Source organism: Pan troglodytes, chromosome 8 (assembly GCF_028858775.2).
Source record: "Pan troglodytes isolate AG18354 chromosome 8, NHGRI_mPanTro3-v2.0_pri, whole genome shotgun sequence".
NCBI classification, from domain to species: domain Eukaryota; kingdom Metazoa; phylum Chordata; class Mammalia; order Primates; family Hominidae; genus Pan; species Pan troglodytes.
Window position 1 is genome coordinate 50,710,814 of NC_072406.2, and position 19,047 is coordinate 50,729,860.

A 19,047-nucleotide genomic window follows, 5' to 3' on the forward strand; every position below is an offset into this window, starting at 1 on the left:
TGAAGGCCGGAAGTTGAGATCAAGATGTCAGCAGGGCTGTGCTCTGCGGAAGGATCTGTCCAGGCCTCCCTCCACTTCTGGTGGTTCCTTGGTGTGTGGCAGCATCACTCCAGTCAGCACGTGGCATCCTACCTGTGTGCCTGGGTCTGTGTCCAGACTTCGCCTTTTTTAAAAGGACACCAGCTGTGTTGAATGACAGCCCACCCAGCTCCAATGTGACCTCATTCTAACTTAACTAACATCTGCAATGACCCTGTTTCCAAATGAGGTCACAATCTGAGGGACTGGGGCTTAGGACTTCAACACAGGAGTTCGGGGGCATACAATTCAACCCAGAACAACAACCTTATCCATTTCTTCTCACAAATCACTCTATTTAAACTTCCTAACTTTTATGGAGTTCGTTGTGATAAGTTATATTTTTCTAGGAAATTATCCATTTCTTAAATGTTTTCAAATATATCTGAATAATATGGACCAAGTTAATGTTTATGATTTTATTAATTTTCTGTTTCTTTTTTCTCGAAAAAGTAAATAACTTTTGTTTCTGGTTATTTCTCCCTCATTGTTTGTTCTTTGTGGTGTTTAAAAAGCTATTTTACATTATTTAGTGGTTTACACATTCCACTCCACCCCATCCCCCAACCATGAACTTTTGTATTTATTTCTCAATTGTGCTGTGTTTTTTCCCATAATCACTAATTTATATTTTCTTTGTTAATGCTTTATTTATGCTTTCTTTCAGTTTATTTTTCTTTAAATGACTAAATGTATTCATTTTTAAATAATTATACAGTAAAATTGACATTTTTTACTAGGGTAAAGTCCATGAATTATAATATATATATGTTCATGTGACTACTGCCATCATCGCGGTACACAGCTGTTCTATGATCTAAAAAGAAATCCCCCAAACAAGAAAATCTCATGTGCTGTTGACACCCTCCCCCTGTCCCAGCCCCATCCCCCACTGATCTCCCTTGCATTCTGTTCTCCCCTACTGCAGTTTTGTGTTTTAGGCAATTCCATGCTAATAGAATCATCCAGTATATACTTTGGAGACCACTACTCTCACAAGCACAGTGCATTTGAGATTCATTCAGATTGTTCTGGGTGTCCATACAGGCCAGTCTCTGTGGGGCTGCTGCACACCACACCCCCTCCCCACCGGCCCACCTCTGACTGGGCCAAGTGCCCAGGGTCTGTTTCCTGATAGAAACCTCAAGCAACAACAAGAATAATTCCTGACAAGTGCCCATTCCCTTCCCTCATGACAAGATGCACAATTTATCTTCTGGGAAGGAACACCCAGCCTTTGGCATAACTTTCTTAAGACTCTCAATTTGCTAATTGATTTCAAGAGAAAGGAAAAATCCTTTGTTTCCAGGTGAGTGCTGGGAGTGTGGTATGATGGGGATTCTTCAGACCCAGGAAGTGACCCGGCCAAGGGTCCCCTAGTCCTCTCCATCCTCCCTTCCCTGGGTCACCCCCCTACTCTCTGACCCCCTTCACCTGACTCCAGCTGTGTTTCTAGTGCTTCCTGATGTTTCTGCACCCTGAGACCCTCAACCACCCTGCGGTCCAACAGCTCCTGACAAACCCCGCAGGGCTTTTCCATTTTAGGTGGCTCAACCCTGCTGCAGCTTTTAACTCTACTGGCCAGCCTATCTTGTTTATTTTTTACTACAAATGTCATACAGACTGCTTGCAAGAAAATGCAATTAACACATAAATATATTAAGTAAAATATAAAATGTGCTTTCATTGCCTGCCTCCAACACCAAGGTCTTTTTCAGAGGTGACCACTCTTTATGGACAGCTTGGGATATGTGCTTCCAGACTGTTTTGTGTGCATCTGCAAAGACACACACACACACTTCCTTACACACATGTTCACACACACCTCTGTACTTCTGCAGTAGATTCTGTTGGTGCTGTGCAGATTTTCTTCATCTGGCTGGTGCATCCTTCCCAGCTGCACCCTACTCTGGAGACTCACCCAGGGCAGAAGCGATCTCTCTCATCCAGAAATGTCTGGAAGTGGTGCCCAACCCACAGGGCAGCCCCCAGTCAGTCACTAAGTAATACAGATACAAAATCCCAGCCCCCTTGCTTGGAGGTGGGGCCCTTCTGTGGTACCTTTCACACTCCAGAGTTCCCCTGGGACCAGGCGAGGCTTCCACTGGATCCCTTGCCTGGCTTCTCCCCTGCCACTCCAGGCTTCCCCTGAGAGCACTTTTCTCAGCAAATCTCTTGCACATAGGCCTGTGTAACAGGTATGCATAGGCACACATAGCTATTCTCAGAAAGGAGCTCCTGCTCACTGAAGCAGAGGGTGGTGTCTTTCTTCACATGACAGCACCTCATGGCCACCTCTGAATCTGAGTCTACTTCACTTTCTTATGGCAGCAGAGCTCCCCCTGGAATTGATTAACAGCTCTATTAGTGAGATTGAGCTCATTCATTCATTAGACACATGATTTATGAAGTGCTACTGTATGCCAAGTGCTTCTTTTAAGCACTGGGGCTGTCTCCAACTTTTCTCTTTTACAGAAAATCAGAATATTTTTAAAGCATATTCAAGCATTTGTGTAAGTGGTTCTGAAGCACAGATTCCTGGAGATGGAATTGTGGGTCAGAGGGAAACTGCGTTTGCAACCGGGATGCGTGTCTCTTGGGGAGGTGTTCCTCCTTCAGCTCCAGCGACAGCTCCTTGCTTTGTGTCTACTTTTTTCCCACATCTTCCTCTTGGCAACCTCTCCTCCCCAGCCCATCCCACCTGCCTAGGGAACACCTGAAACACTGTCAGGGCTGCTGCTGAGCCCTCCCCCATGCTGCTGTTCTGGGCATCTGCCCTCCCTGCTGCCTCAGGCCCTCAGACACTAAGGCCTCCCAACCAGTCTTCTTTCTGGTCCCTGTTTTACGGAGGAGGATGTTGGGACTCAGAGAGGTTAACTTTCTTAAAACTCCCAATTTGCTAATTCATTTCCATTTTTCTAGACCCATTTGTCCAAGTTCCTCCCAAACATCTCTACCAGCCTGCCCAAAGACACTTCAAATTCAGGATCCTGGATTATTCTCTTTGTGTCTGCCCTAAAACTTGCCTTTTCTGTTTCCTATAATAAATGCCCAAGGGAAAATGTCCCGTGACTGCTGCCTCTCCCACCCCTCCTTGTCAGGCACAGGTCTCCTGAGCAATCCTAAGCCTGCCTCCTAGGTCTGCCATTGTGACTGTCCTCTGCAGCCCTGGTCTGGATTTGTGGCTGCCAACTGCTTTACTGCCTCCTCCAGCAGGACATCCATGGTCCTTACAGGCCCTGGAGAGTCCATCTTCCAGGGTGACTGTCAGCATCCCCCTTGGTTCAAGCAGCCTGTTGGGGACTCAGGAGGGCTGGTGGCACCAGAAGCCAGCGCAGTCGGACTCAGGTCATTCCATGCAGGTACCTTTCAGATCCTCAGGACCTGGGGACCAGCAACACACATAGCTGTGGGTCCTCTTGAGCAGATGCCATGGGTCAGCTACTGCAGCTCGCCCTGTGCTGCCCCCCTCTTACCTTGCAGGGCCTCCTTTCTTGGCCCCCTGGACAGCTGCCTTTCCCGTCCCAGGACAGCCTGGGACTCTGGGATTTGCCAATATATGTCTGGAGCAACAGAGGAGCCGAGTGCTGCCTGTGAAGGGCACTGACCATGTGTCAGGGAAAGGGGAGAGGATGGGAGGGTAAACATCTGGGCTGGTGTCCTAGAGATCCAAGACCTGCAGCTCACCACGCTGCTTGCCTTCAGGTGCCTCACTGGCAAGTGAAAGGCAACAGATAGAGGCTCCCAGAAGGCCTTTCCCAGAGAGCAACTCTTTAGAGAGCCAAGCATCTTCGGAGAAAATTTGGGAGCTTGGTTGGTTTGTATCAGGCCTCTGTTCTTTCCTGGACTCTTTTGGGTATCTTCATGCCCCTCGAGCGCATATCAGGATACCAAACGGCACAGCAGGTTGTGGATAAATGTGTCATAAGTGAGCGAGAAGCAAGGCTTTTCATCAGGGAAAGTATGACTTCTCTGATGGAGCAATGTCACTCCATTTTACTTACCTGCAGGAACGTTTAACACGAGTGTGACCGGGACACTGCACGTGGCTGTGTTAGTTGGTAAACCTTTTCAGAGGACAGTTTCGTAATCTATACAGAAAGTTCTACAATTATACGATGGCTTTAGTTTTACTTACTGAAATTCTAAAGAAACAATTAAGGATGTATGTAAGATTTAGCTGTAAGGTTGATTTTGCAAGGGCTATTTATAATAGAAAAACAGTTGAAAACAACCTATGTCCGATAACAGGAGATTGGTTAACTAAGTTCTGGAACTTAGATACAATGGAATGCTGAGGAGCCACTAAAAATTGTATTATTGAAGTATATTTTGGGTGTGGGAAAAGAATCAAAATAAGTTACCAAATTGAGTCATAGTCATATATATAGTATATAGTCATATACTATATAAAATAGTATATACTTACTGGAAACATTTTAGAACAAAAATGTATATGCTATACATTTTAAAACATCTGTTAGGGTGCTACTCAAGGTGTGGTCCCTGGACCAGCTGCATCTGCATCACTGGGAGCTTGTCAGAAACACAGAAATGCAGCCCAGCACAGCCTTAGGTGATTCCCATGCAATGAGATCCCAATGCTGGGTTGCGACACCCACCCAAACACCACATCTGTGTGTGGGGCTACTAGGAGTCTATTATTTCTCCTTTTTGCTTATTTATTTGTGGCAATTGTATATTACTGACATAATAAAGAAAAAAGAAAGATGGGCATTCTCTGAAAAGCACAGTGGGCTTCATTGTCGTGGAAGCTTTCCTGGCTCTTTCCTGTCTGGGACCCCCTCACTGAGCTCACTTTAAATCTCGCTCCTTGGGTGCATTTGACTCTGGCAGGAGGGGCTCTTGGCTTGAAGAGTGGCACTTTCAGAACCACTGCTGCTTTCAAAGGGGCTCTGCTCCTGCCAGACAGGGTGTGAGGCTGAAGGTGCAAGGGGCTTCCATCTCCTGGACCCCACCCAGGGCATGCACCAGGCCCCTGGCTGGCCCTCCCACTCTGCCGCATGGTCTGCCCATTAAGATGCAGGCCGCTTGGCAGATTAGGTCATTTCTTTTCCAGTAAGTGAATTGGCTACTTATGCATTCTCCTGCAGCACCAATGCCAGACACATTTCTCAATCCTCCTCCCCTGGTAGGACAAGACCAGGAACAGACTGTTTCCACCTTCCTTATAATCAATCTGTCGGGCTGCGGCAGGTGGCTCTGCTGGATGGCCACTGCCCTCATCCCTGGCTGTCCAGGAGAGGGTCTTTCCCCAGCTCCAGTGACATCAGGCGGATGCTGCACCTGCAGACAAGAGCAGCTGTCTCTGAAGCCGGACCTTGGGTCACATCCCCACAGGCGATGGTGAGAGTGAATGACACTTGTGGCTCTCAGAGTGCGGATTACATGTGGCAGGCCATGGTCTCCGAAGCCTCTGAAACAAGTGAGGTCTTCCCCTGCCAAGCAAAGCATAGAGTAAGCCCTGCTGTTTCTTCCAGTTGAGCAAGGAGAATCCAGAAGCTGGGAATGGGTTCCCATCTGACTTGGTTCTGAAGCCCGTACCCTGGGAGTAGAGTTGCCAGCATGGTGCCTGAATATGGTGTATGGTTTCCCATGATCGAGGGTGACCAAAGTTTTAAAGACCCAAGAAAGTGCTGAGTCCAGTGGCCTGATTTCACTTGCCTTATTTTTTGCTGAGTACTGACCTTTCTTCAGGATTTAGGGCCAACTTGTGTGGGTAGGGTATGGGGAGGTCTGCACCTCAAGGAGCCCGGCATGGGCATGGGGGGCTCATGCTGGCTGGTTGCATCCATGCCTGAGCTTGGCCTTCTCACACCTTTGCCCATGAATACCACCCCTCACCCTCGCACCCTCATTTTCAGAAGGTTCCACCCAGGAAAGGGGAGGCACCAACAGCTATGGTTTGGGACAAGCTGGGCCCTGCAACCAGTGCTTATAGTGGGGAGCATAGGGGAAGGCATGGGTGACAGCAAACATCCCACCTACCTTGCCCTCTCCTCCTTCACCTTTGTCACCCCACCCTGTAGTTGGCACCTGTTTCCACGGTGCCTCCCACAGTGTCTCCCACGTGACCCCTGTCAGCTTAGGGATCAGCCTGCTATGAGAACCTGCCATCTTGTCCTAGCTGCCCACTCCAGGGTCCTCCCACTGCACTTACCCTTCTCAGAGCAGCCATTACCCTGCAGACCTGGCCAGGGCAGAGCATGTGGAGCCTGCACCATGGGAAGACCTGGTGAGGCTCAAGCTGAATTGTTCTACATGCTTTCCTATACGTTCCAAAAATGTCTGAAGAACACATCAAGAGTCCTCAGTCACTCCTCTCTCCTCCCTGGATGCATTTATTTCAGTCTTTTCTTTCCTTCCTGTCTCTGTTTCTCACGGAGGACGCTGTGCCAGCTCTCAATGCTGGGGGCTCTGCTGACCTTCCTCCAGCCTCATTCATTCCTCAGATGAGTGGTCCTATCTCAGGGCTGAACTCCCTACTCCATTAAATTCCTGCTTCTAAGGTGCCCCCAGACTGGATCAGGGGCGACCACATTCAGCCACCTCTGGCAGAGTGTACACGTGGTTGCAATAATCCTGGGAGTTCCCAAGAAGGAAACCCCCACTGCGTGTTCTCCCTGGCCTCCTGGGGTACTTCTCAGAGCAAGTGGGAGGAGCAGAAAAAGTGGCTTCACCAGTATCTCTTGATGGCTATTGATAGAAATGCTATGTGGAAGGGTGGGAGTGGGGAGGGATACACACAGCCAAGGAGGCCCAGCACTGTCCCAAGGGCTAATCTTTGGAGTCCCTGGCAAGAGGTAGGGAGCGGGTAATGAAGGAGCAATGCCCAGCAGGAGTGAGTCATCGGACTGGAGACCAAGAAAGGCCCAAGGAGGCACTCAAGTGCTGAAGGAATAAATGGTGGGCTCTGGACTTTAGTTAGTGTTCCTCACAATGTGTTAGATGGGAAAAGGTCTGGGTTCAAATAGGCTAGGAAGTGCTGCTCGCCCGCAGTTAAATGTGTTCATCCGCTGGACAGCCTCTCAGAGCCTCTCTGTTCATCTTCGTCAGAACTGAGAGGAAAAGTTGGCAGTGAGTAAAGGGAGCTGGGAGGCGACACAAGGAAAGGACTTTGTGGGTCATTGATCCATTGACCCCTCTCGTAAACTCTGCCCCAGGGACATCACTCAAGGACAGCTGAAGGGTGGCCTGGAAGGGCCTGGAGGAGAGATAGTCATTGGGGTGGGACCCAGGGCAGTGGCCGTGGGGATATGGGAGGCGTGTGGCCAGTGGTCAGGACAGAGTTCTCCCTGGGGTTAAGCGTGGGCCCTGCGTGGTCACCGTGATCAGGGCGGGCCAGGGCACACTGAAGTAAGGCAGAACAAGGAGGCCTGGAGGCCATAAGCTGTGGGTGGGACCTGCGCTCATCCAGGGCTTTGCACAGTACTGTCCCAGTGAACATGGCTGAGGCCTCACTGTGGCCCTGTCCTTTCTTTCTGGGCATCCCTGTCCTTTCCCGGGAGGGAGAAGAAGCAGCAGATTGTCCTACCTTGGCCATAGCGGGATCATTCCTTCCAGGGGCCTGACTGACCCCGTGGCACTCAGGGCAGCCTGCTGGGCGTTGGCTCTTTTAGACCCCTAGCCCTGGTCTCCTGGGCAAACCCCTGCACCTAAAGAAGAAAGGCCCCCGCCAGCTCCATCCTAATCTCAACCCACTTCTCTCCAAGAAGCTAAAGGAGCCTGCTCGGCTTTCATTCTCTGGTTCTCTATCCTCCCCTAAGACCTCAGGCTCATCCCTGGCTCCAAGCCCTTCATCTTCTGCTCTTATTGCCTCCCGGCAGCCCAGGATTTGGGGCTGTCTAACGCCCTCCGCAGTCTGCCAATTCCCTATCAGCGAAGGCCGAAGAACTGCGTTTGCGAAGAGTGAGTGCGTGGGGCCTCAGCGGGGCTTCGGTGGAGAGGGCAGGGCCTCCTACGAAGGGCGTGGCCTGAGTGCGGGGGCGGGACCTGTGGGCGGGGCGCGGCCTGAGGGCCCTGCTGAGGAAAGCCAGGTCCTCCTACTCCCCAGTCCTGTGCTCCCGTGCCCCCGTCTCAGCAGGTCCCCGCTTAGTCCAGCACCCTGGGGAATGCTGCCCCTGGCTGGCAGCACGCCCTGCCTATGTTCCTCCCGTCTTTGCTCCTGGTCACCGTGCGTCCTGCACAGTTGCCATCCGTGCCCACACGCTGCCCCGGGGCCCTGGTCTCCCGGTGTGGCTCGGTCTTGGTGTCCCCGCTGCGGTCGTCCCATTTGCCACCGCCGTTTGCATGTGGGCCTTTCCACTAAGAAGCACGCGCCCAGGGCAGGGCCAGCGCGCTGCGGGCACCCTAAGGCCCGAAGCGCCGGAGCCTCTCTGACTCTCTGTCCAGTCTGGCCTGGGACAGACACCTGTGGACACCTGAGGCAAAGGGAAGTCGGGGGCCAGGGACATCTCAGAGTAATGGGGTCTCGGGAAAGCAGGGGAGGCCGGGGCTGCAAGGGGGAGCTGGGGCAGGCAGGGGAGCCCAGCCCTGCAAGAGGGCAGAATGAGCCGACGGCAGGCCCCGCGGGGCGGTGCGCGGGGCTATGGAGACCACGCTCCTCCGTCCCCTCCTGTCTGTCTCAAGAGACGCGGCAGGGCACAGGCGACCGCCTGCTCCTGGCTTCCCCGGCTTTCCCAGGCCCCGGGAGCCAGGACTGTCTGAGTGGGGTGATCCGCCTGGACATTTGTTCGGAGATCCCTGCGTGGAGGGCGACCTAGCGGGAAGAGGCTGGAAACAGGCGAGGAGGAGCAGCGCCGCTAGGGGACTGGACGACTGGAACCGGGTCCTCCCTAGCTAAGAAAGGGAAGGGCCTCAGCCTTACTGAAAGGAGCGCCTGCAGAGGACGCGGCCCTGCACCTGCGGCTTTTCCGCACCCCGCACGCCCGGCGTAGGCATCTCCTCCCCAACACAAGCAGGAGCAGCCCAGCTGCAGCCGAATCCACCTTGAGCGCAGCGCTGGGGTCACAGCCTCCGACAGCTGCGTAAGACTTGTCCTCCCCGGGCCCTTTCAGCGGCCTTCCAGAGTTCAGCATCAGCGCTCCTGGCGCAGACCCCACTGCTGACTCCTTTCACTCCCCCGCCACCCCTTGAGCTATTTGAACTTCTCATCCACCTGCAGGGCCCCGATGTCACCGGCTGACGTCACCAGCTGTAGACAAACAGGAGCAGGTTTCTGTTTCCCCCTCCTGGCACCTGGCCAAATGCCCAGGTATGCACCCACCCCCTACTGCTGTCTCCGTGGGGCTGCCCACCAGACCCCAAGGAGATCGAATGGCGAGTCTGTAGATCCTGATGTTACCAAGCCTCAGAGGGCCAGGAGGAGCTCTGAGCCAGGCCCTCAAACCCAGTAGGGTCCACGGCTGGGAGAAGGTCAGGGGCCCAGCCTGCTCTCCCGCTGCGTGCTGTGGCTGGCTCCAAGGAGGATGGTGGCCACACTGCACACACCTGTGTCCCCCTGCAGGCTTTCTGGCCTCAGCTCCCACTGGGTTCGGACAAGGGCGCAGAGCCACCTGGGAGTAGCTGTTTTCCCAGGTCCCGCCCCGGCTGCCGTGGGGGTGGCCTGCTCTACCAAACCCTGCTCCTGGCTCCTGCCAGGGCCGTCTCCAGGGCGACAGCCACACCTGCTGTTATCCAGTCAGGGCTCAAAGAGGTCACAGTTCCCTGTCCTTTCCAGTCTCCTCAGCCCCACCCAAGCCTCTAAAACAGACTCTACCAACGCCCCCAGGGCAGTGCTGGGGTCCTGGCTGGTGGGTGTTTGCTCTCCTTGAATTCATTCCAGTCTTTGATAAGCATTCATTGAGCACCTGTTGTGTACACTAGGCCTGTTTAGGTGGTAGGACCGGAGGAATATGACTTGGGTCCTGGCCTGTGACAGGCAAGAGCAAAAGCAGGGGGGAGGAGGAAGTGGTAGGGAGATTTAGGGCCCCATGTGATCCCCAGCACCCCAATTCATGTCCCAGAAAGAAAAAAATGGTAACTCTTGGCCATGTTTTTCGATAGTCCCTAATCAGCTATGTCAGCTGAGAACACATCCAGACCACGTAATATTTAATGATGGTCTAGCACTGTCATTACCTATTTTTTAACAAGATGTCCAAGAAAGCCACCTGTGAGGATGTCAGATTGTCCTCCTGCTGTTTTTGTCATGCTCTACTTCTGCACACAGGAGACCCACTCACAGGCAACATGCAAACACACATACATGGGAGAGACACACACACAGAGGAGAGTAGCAGGAACTAGAGGCTGGCCAGCTCTACCTTTTTTTCACTCCACCAACATGTTTTGAGTCCCCTCAGACAGATCAGGCCCCACCAGGTGTGGGGTTGCCCTTCCCTTGTGGAGGTCACCCAGGTAGTTCAGTCAGAGCTCCCAGTGGTGGCCAGGCCGAGAGCAGAGAGGCTTCTCTTGGTCCCTGTCACTCCTCCCTCCTACACTTCCTTTCCCCCTTGGCCCCAATGACCAAACCAACTATGGACTAAGAGGCCTGTGAGGTCTCCTCAGGGTCTCCAGGCCTGGACACACCCCGCTGCTTTTCCTGGGCAAGAAGCTTGATGAGTTGGACATGCAGTGGTAGGTTGGAAGCTGAGGCAAGAGCGGGGCTAGAAAGAGTGGACCTGCTCTGGAATAAAGTATGGGAACATCAGGCATCTCTTGGAACACTGCAGGAAGGTGGGGGAAGGAATGGCACAGAGTGGCAGCCTGAGCAGGGGCAGGAGGCCACTGTCCACTGAGCACCTTCAGGTGTTTGCCAACGTGCAACATGAACCCCTCCCTGAAGGCTGCCTCGCATTAGGCCTTGGTGCTCCCCCATGGGATCTGAGGAACACAGAGCTGCCCATGGTGAAACGGCTCCATGAACTCAGCTGGCGTCAATAGGAGCTTCAGATCACAAGTGACCAGGAGAATATGTGCCCCTGAAGGACTATAGAAACCTGGAGGAGGTGCTGGGTTTTCCGCAATTCCACCCGACCTGTACCCTGGGACAACATAGGGAAGCAGGTGCTGGTAAGGCTGCCGTTGCTGCCCCCCAGGCCCGTGGTGGGGGCAGGATGCACCATCACAGCCATTGGCCCCATTGGCAGAGCACACTCATATCACCCCCTGCTGCTCACACCAGCCCTGTGTATACTCAGGGATAGGGACAGGAATCATTCCCATTTTATAGATGGAAAAACTGTGTCCCGCAGAGAGGACATAATTGACCATACCTAGTAAGTGGTGCTATTAGGGCTGTTACTCAAGCCCCTGCCTGAAACCTGGACTTCCTCCTGCTGGGCTCGGAGAGCCCCATCAACTCACCCCTGCAGAAACCACCAGCTCCACACTGGCTTCCTAACCCACAAGCATCGCCAACTGTCCATCTCCCCGGAAAACATTCAGTTGCATCTCTATCTTATACCCTTCACAAAATACATTTTGGGTGGACTATTTCCTACATGCAAAATCCACAGTTGCCTTTATCTAAGTCTTAGGGTCAAAAACAGGAGGATAAGTTTGTAAACTTAGGTTAAAAATCTTCTCAATTAGCACACGAAAAGCAATAAATGAAAATAGTGATAAACTTGACTTCACTAAAATGAAAATTTTCCATATGATAAAAGATTCCACAGACAAGCTTGAAAGTCTTTCTGCCAAATGGAGAAAGAATTTGCTATGTGTACAAGTGGCCAGAAAATATAAACAAGTCCTGCAAACCAACAGGAAAAGACTAACAATGCAGCGTGAGGCACAGGCCAAGGAGAAGAACAAGGGCAAGTGCAAATGCAAGGTGGGAGGTGGGCAAGCTCACCACGGCCACAGCCATGGCCACTGAGGGAGCCTGAGCCATGCCCAGGTTGGCATTGAGTTTCCATCAGCTGGCAAATGTTTTAAGTTCATAACACACAGGAAGGGTGCGGGAGTGGGGAGCAGGTGTCTTCTGCATTGCCAGGGATTTTAAAGGGGCAGAGCTGCCCTGGGGCCTCCAGGCAGTGCTTACTGACATGCCACCCATGCACCCGGGAACTGGCACTTCCATCCTCAGACTCCCCCAAGATTCCCCCAATATATATGCGGGCAGGTAAACAGAAGCCCAGCAGCACTGCCTATGACTGAAAACTGAAAGGTCTGGAAAGAATTAAAAATACCATTTGTAAGAAACTGGTAAAAGGAAACTATGTGTCTATGTGTGTGCATGTGTGCGTTTGTGTGTGTTCATCCATGTGTGTACGCCCATGCCATGGAATACAATCTCCAAGGTCAGTGAAAATGTTCCGTGCACACCAGACCCATTGCTCTTGGAATCAAGACAAACCCACTGTCTGCCTTCCAGGCCCTCCCTAGCCCCTACTTCACTACCTGCCCTTGCTGTCAGCCCAGCTCCCAGGCCCTCTGCTCCCTTGTGGCCTTTCTCTGACCTTTCATCAACCTCAAGGCTGGCATGCATCCTTCACTCTGTTCTCCCCACTGGAGCCGGCCCTGAGGCTGCTTCCTATGGCAGCCTTTGCTAACCACTGCCCCTCAAGGTGCACCATGCTCCTCACTGAGGTAAGACAGGTGCCCAGGGGCCCTGTCTGACTGCACGCTGCTCAGAGGCTGGCGGCAGCATTGGCGGCTCAAGGCCAGGCCAAGGTGGCAAGAGAGCAGCCTGTCGAAGGGCAGCCCTTATGAATGGGCTCTCGTCTGACTGTAATTGGAATTTGTATGAAGTCTCTACTTCCAAGAACTTCCCCAGAAGACGAATCTAGGCTAGAATCTGTTAGGAAAAAGGCTTATGGGGTGCCTGTATAAACTGGCTATAAAAATATGGGACAATAAGTTGTGGAAAGCCACAAGAGGCCTCTGAGGAGGAAAGCCTTCTTATCGCCATTATGTTCCCATGCTCTGAGTGTGACTTGCTGTCTTATCCATAAACACTGTGTTCAAGGAAAAAGACACTCCTTTAAAGCACTGGAATCTGGCCAGACGTGCAGGCTCCTAGTTAAGCCCACTCCCACTAGCTACCCTCCAATAAGTTGAAGATACACTGAGCACAAAGGAGATCCATTTAAACTGCCACTGCTATAGATTACATGTATGACGCACTGCCTCCCTTTCACTATTTCGCCCTGAACATCTGCTTCTTAGATCTCAGTGATTGTACTCAATAAATAGTGTGGAGACCAGAGCTCTGAGTCTTTTGCAACTTCCATTTTGCAATTGACCCCCTAGCCCCTACTCTGTATGCACTTTTAACCTGTCTCTTCTCATTCCTTCATTGCCACCGGACTTTGGGTACCCTACAGGTGGTGTTGAGTCTGGTCCCCAGCAGAATCTCCTGGGAGCCAGCCATAAATCTTCCCAAAATGAGGGTGTGCAATCTCATTGCTCTGGAGGCACGCTGCTTGCCCTTGGAGCCGACCTGTCATTCTGCATCCTCCAGGCTCTGCCTGGAGCCAGGAGCCAGGCCAGGGAGAGGTGGACAGGAGTTGGCAGTCACTGTGAAGGAACACATTTTTATCATTTAATTAAGAGCCTCTCAGAAAAGCGAGCTCTGTTTCTTCTTGAGCTGGTCAAAGGAAATGAGAAGTGACATTTTCCCATTCCACCTTTCCCTTGGCCCAGGAAGCTCAAGCTGGAGGCACAGGATGTAGGCAGCCTCAGGCTGTGTGCATCCAGAGCTGGGCCCAGGGGCAGTGGCGAGGCGTGCAGCCTTTGCTGGGCTCTGGCTGTGCCCAGTGCTCTCACTCTCTCATTTGCTCTCATAAGTGCCGTCTGCATTATCGATCACCCTCTGGGTCCCTCCACAATGCAGGGGCTTCAGGCTGCACCCACTCTTTGAGAGTGCTGCACTCTTGTACTCTGCCTCTCACAAGCATGTGTGTGACAGCAAGATGGCTGCGGATATGCAACTTCCAATAATCAATCAACTCTTAAATGATCCTCAATAAACACTGAGGTAATCACCAGGAGCCCCTCACCAGCATGTCTGTACCCATCTGTTGCTCTATCCACCTTGATGCATGACTGACAAGTGTTCACGCATGCACCACTGGCAGGCTCCGCTCCCGCTTTGGAGGATGCAGGCAGGGCATCACTCTTGGGGTTTCCGTCTCCTGGGGAGATAGAGTGAGGGAGGGGCACTCACAAAGCACCTCCCAAGCCAGTTTCTGACCCTGCGATTGCCCAGACTCTGAGGGGACTGACTCGCAAACTCACTGAGCTCCACAGAGTTGCACCTGGGGGCCCAGAAGGGGCTGTCCTGGCCTGGTACAAAGACCCCCGGCAGAAGAGCTCAAATGTCCTCAATTCTCTCCCAGTACGGGGCACCCAAAACATGCAGCTCCATTTTAATGAGCAGCTGCTGTCCTTTTTTGGCTGCTATGGGTCAGCTTTGCCCAGGATGCAACCTCTGGGCAGCCTGAATCCAGCCGGCAGGTGAGGCATGTGCCTGGAGAACTGTAAGAACATTGGGGCTTCATGCCTCACTTTACAAGGCAGCAAATGGAGGCCACAGAGGGCAAGACACATGGCCAGGGATGCACAGGGGCAGGATGAGGAATGGGGCCTCGCTCCCACCCTGCACTAGGAGACCCAGGCCCACCTATTCCAGACAAGGAGTCCGTGGGCCAGGGATGGGACTCATCTGTGCATGGAGGGCCCAGGGTGGTTCTTCCCTGAAGGGGAAGGTGGTCAAACACTGTCAGGGAGGGACAAATGGCATCTACTCAGCAGAGGGTTTTAGCGCTTCCTTAGTTCTTGGGCTTCACTGGGCCTTTCTGCCAACAAGCATTGCCCCTGACCCCATGTGGACACTCTCCCAGGGTAGAGTCCATGGCTGGCCAGCCTGAGCTGCTCCAGACAGGCCAGCAGAAGTATCCAAGTGGCTGGAGCCACCTAGACCTGAGCACACATCCATTTGTTCTTGCGGCAATTACTTACTGAGCCTGGGCAGAGACAAGATGACCCACCCTGGATGAAGGCTATGAAGAATATAAAGCAGGGCTGGTGGGGTGGGGACATCATGCAAATGTAGTGGGGTGATGGGGAAGCCTCTCTGTCAAGGTAGCCAACAAGGAGAAGCCAGATGTGCTGACATCTGTCTAGGGTGGAGAGCAGCAGAGCAAAGGCCCTGTGGCAGGAATGGGCTTGGAGTGTTCGAGGCAGGAGAAAGACCCGTGTGATGGAGCCAAGTGAACCAGGAAAGTGCAAAGGCCAGAGAAGCACGCAGCCTGGGGCATGGGTTCCATTCCCAGTGCAGGAAACAGGGATTTGAAGCAAGGGTTGGCATGGTTGATACCTTCAGAAGAGTCAGTCTGAGAAGGGCCCTGGATGCCGGGCTGAGGAGGTGGAACTTCCTTCTGGAGGAGAAAGGAAGCCCAAAGAGGCTTTTCAGCAGGGAGCTGGCAGGTCACTCTCCAGCTGTGGGAGCTAGCCCCTTCTCCAGGAGCTGTGCAGGTGCTGGGCACCATCAAGACAGCACCACTCCTCCCAACTGTGAGACTTGGGACAGGGTCACCTTCTCAAATTCTGTTTTCGTCTCTGTAAAATAGAGATGAAATTTTAGACAATAACCAGCTACTCCAGCCAAACACCATGCAAAAAGTGGTGGCTTGTTCCCATTCACACCATCAAAGACCGAGGGGGGAGCCTGGACTTCCACCTTGGCCAGGCTGTAATGAGGCGCCCAATCTCCCTGTCTTCCTGTTGAGCGGTATCAAAGAGGGCTCAGTGAGGGTCCAGGACCTTTATCCCCACCAGGCAGTAACCAGCCCCTTCCACCCCATGGTGTCAGTAGAGGCTGCACAGGGAGCTAGAGCCCTCGGGGGAACCCGGACACCTACGCCCACCTTCCACACTGTGCCTGCCAGAATGGTGTCAGAAGCCATCAGCTAAACGAGAAGATTTAAACTCAGATTCAGAATCTTATAACATACTGCACAAATAACACAATAAAGGAGCTCAGCAGCAGCATGGGGGGACAAAGGAACATATCCGTGAACTCCAAGAGAAACAATATAAATTATTTAATCTGAACAACAAAGCTGCAATAGATTGAAAATGAAAACAAAAAGAACAATCCCTCAGGAACCTGTGAGACTGTAGCGAAGGATCTAATTCATGTTACTGAGTCTCAGAAGGAGAGGAGAAAGAGGTGGGCCTTAAAAAGGACTCAAAGATACAATGGTTGAAACTCCCTAAATCTGGCAAAAGACATACACATACGAATTCAAGAAGCTGAGTTACTCAAATAGGATAAACCAAAAAAAAAAAAAAAATCCACACCATGACACATCATGGTTAAACTCCTGAAAAATAAAAACAAAGAAAAAATCTTAAAAGCAATTGGGAAAGAAAAGACCCCATCCTACCTATAAGGGAAAAAAAAATAAGAATGACAACATAATTCTCATTAGAAAGCACAGAGGTCAAAAGTGGCACATTTTTCAAGTGCTGAAAGAAAATAACTATCAACTCAGAATTATATTTCCAGTAAAATATTCTTCGGGAACAAAGGAAATTAAGATAGTCTCAAATGAAGGAAAAATAACAGAATTTGACAATAGCTGACCTACCCTAGAATGATTAAAATAAGTTCTCTAAACAGAAAGAAAATATTAAAATAAGGAATCTCAAAGCATCAGAAAGGAACAGAAAAACAGTAAGAGTAAAAAATATTGGTAAACATTTCCTCCTCATTTTCAGTTTTTCTAAATTATGTTTGCAGTTGTCACAAAAATTATACTCTCTGATGTATTTCTGTATGCATATTGAGAAAATATTTAAGACAATTGTATTATAAATACAGGAGGATAAAGTAGCCTGAAAGGGCATGAGTTTTCTATACTTTACTTAAACTAGTAAAATATTAACATCAGTACACTAAATTATGTATATATAATGTAATACATCAAATAGCCATTTAAAAAGCTATACAAAAAGATACACTCAAAACACACTACAGACAAATCAAGATGGAATTCTAAAAAACTTTAAATAACCCACTGGAAGGGGAAAAAAGCTCAGATAAACTAAAAATAGTGAGAACAAACAGAAAATCAAAACAAAAAATAAAATGGACAACTTAAGCCCTAACATGTCAATAATTACATAAAAATGCAAATGGTCTAAATATACCAATTAAAAGACAGAGATGGGCAGAATAAATAAAAAATATGACCCACCTATATGCTGTCTTATTATAAGAAACTCACTTCAAATATAATGATATGGGTAGGCTGGAAGTAAAATAATGGAAAAAGATATCTCAGGCAAACATCAATCAAAAGAAAGAAAGCAGGAAAAAGTGTATTAATACTAGATAAAGTACATTTTAGAGCAAATAAAATTACTGGAGACAGAAAGGGACATTATATAAGGATGAATGGGTCATCCACCAAGAAGACATAGCAATTCTAAACATGTATGCACCAAACAACAGAGCTGAAAAATATGTGAAGCAAAATCTGATAAAACTAAAAATGAGAAATATATAAACCCACACCTCTTTCAAAAATCATAGAACTACTATTTCAACACAGAATTACTTTCAACAATTCATAGAACTACTAACAGAAAATTAGCAAAGATATAGAAGAACTCAACAACACCATCAAAGAACAGGGTCTATTCAACAGATGGAGAAAGCCACATATGGTAACAGTAGAATACACATTCTTTTCAAATGCCCATGGAACACATTCCAAAAGAGACTGTATGTAGGCCTTAAAATAAACCTCAAAAATTCAAAAATATTTGAAGTTATGTAGAGCGTGTTCTCTGACTGCAATGGAATTCAACTAGAAATCAATGATGGAAAGATAATAGGAAAATCTCTAAAGAGTTTAAAACAAAAAAACACATGTCTAAATAATCCACAACTCAAAGGGGAAACCTCAAGGGATATATAAACATATATTGGACTAAATGAAAATGAAAATGCAATATACCAAAATTGTAGGACACAGCTAAAATAGTGCTGACAGGATGGTGGATAGCACTAAATGCCTATATCACAGAAGAGGAAACATCTTAAGTCGTTAATCTATGTCTATATCTCAAGAATCTAGAAGAGAAGAGCAAAATAAATCCAAAACAAGTAGGAGGGAATAATACAAATAAAGGCAGACATCAATGAAATTTAAAACAGAAAAACTATAGATATAATAAATGAAACAAAAAGATTCTTTTAAAAGATTGATAAAATTGACAAACCTTTAGCAAGACTGATGAAGAAGAAAGAGAAAACACAAATCATCAGTATCGTGAATGAAACAGGATATCACTGCAGACCCTGAAGACTGAAGGAAATCAAGGGAATATTATGGACAACTTTACACATGTAAATTTGACAGCTTACATAAAATGGATGAGTCCCTCCAAAACCAACTATACCTCACTGAATGTAAAATAGATATGTCAAATAGCCTATAGCCATTAGTAAAATTTAATTCATAATTTAAAACCTCCCCAGAAAGAAATCTTCATGTCCAGATGGTATCACTGCAAAATTCTACCAAATGTTTAAAGAAGAATTAACACCAATTCAGCACACCCTTTTCCAGAAAATAGAACAGAAGCAAATGCTTCCCAATACTATTGCTACTATTACCCTGATACAAAACTAAGTCTGTCTTAGTCTGTAACCAAATAAGAAATAAAAGGCATTCAGACTGGGAAGGAAGTAATAAAACTGCCCCTGTTGCTAATGACATGATTCGTCTGTAACAGACTAAGAGAGTATTAAAATAGAAAACCATAGACCAATATTCCTCGTAAATATAGATATAAATATTCCTAACAAAATATTGGCAAATAAAACTCAGCAATCTATAAAAATAATAATATGCCATGACCAAGTGGGGTTTATTCCAGGGATGCAAAGGTAGTTTCAATATGTGAAAATCAATCAGTGTAATCCACTCGATAAACAGGCTAAAGAAG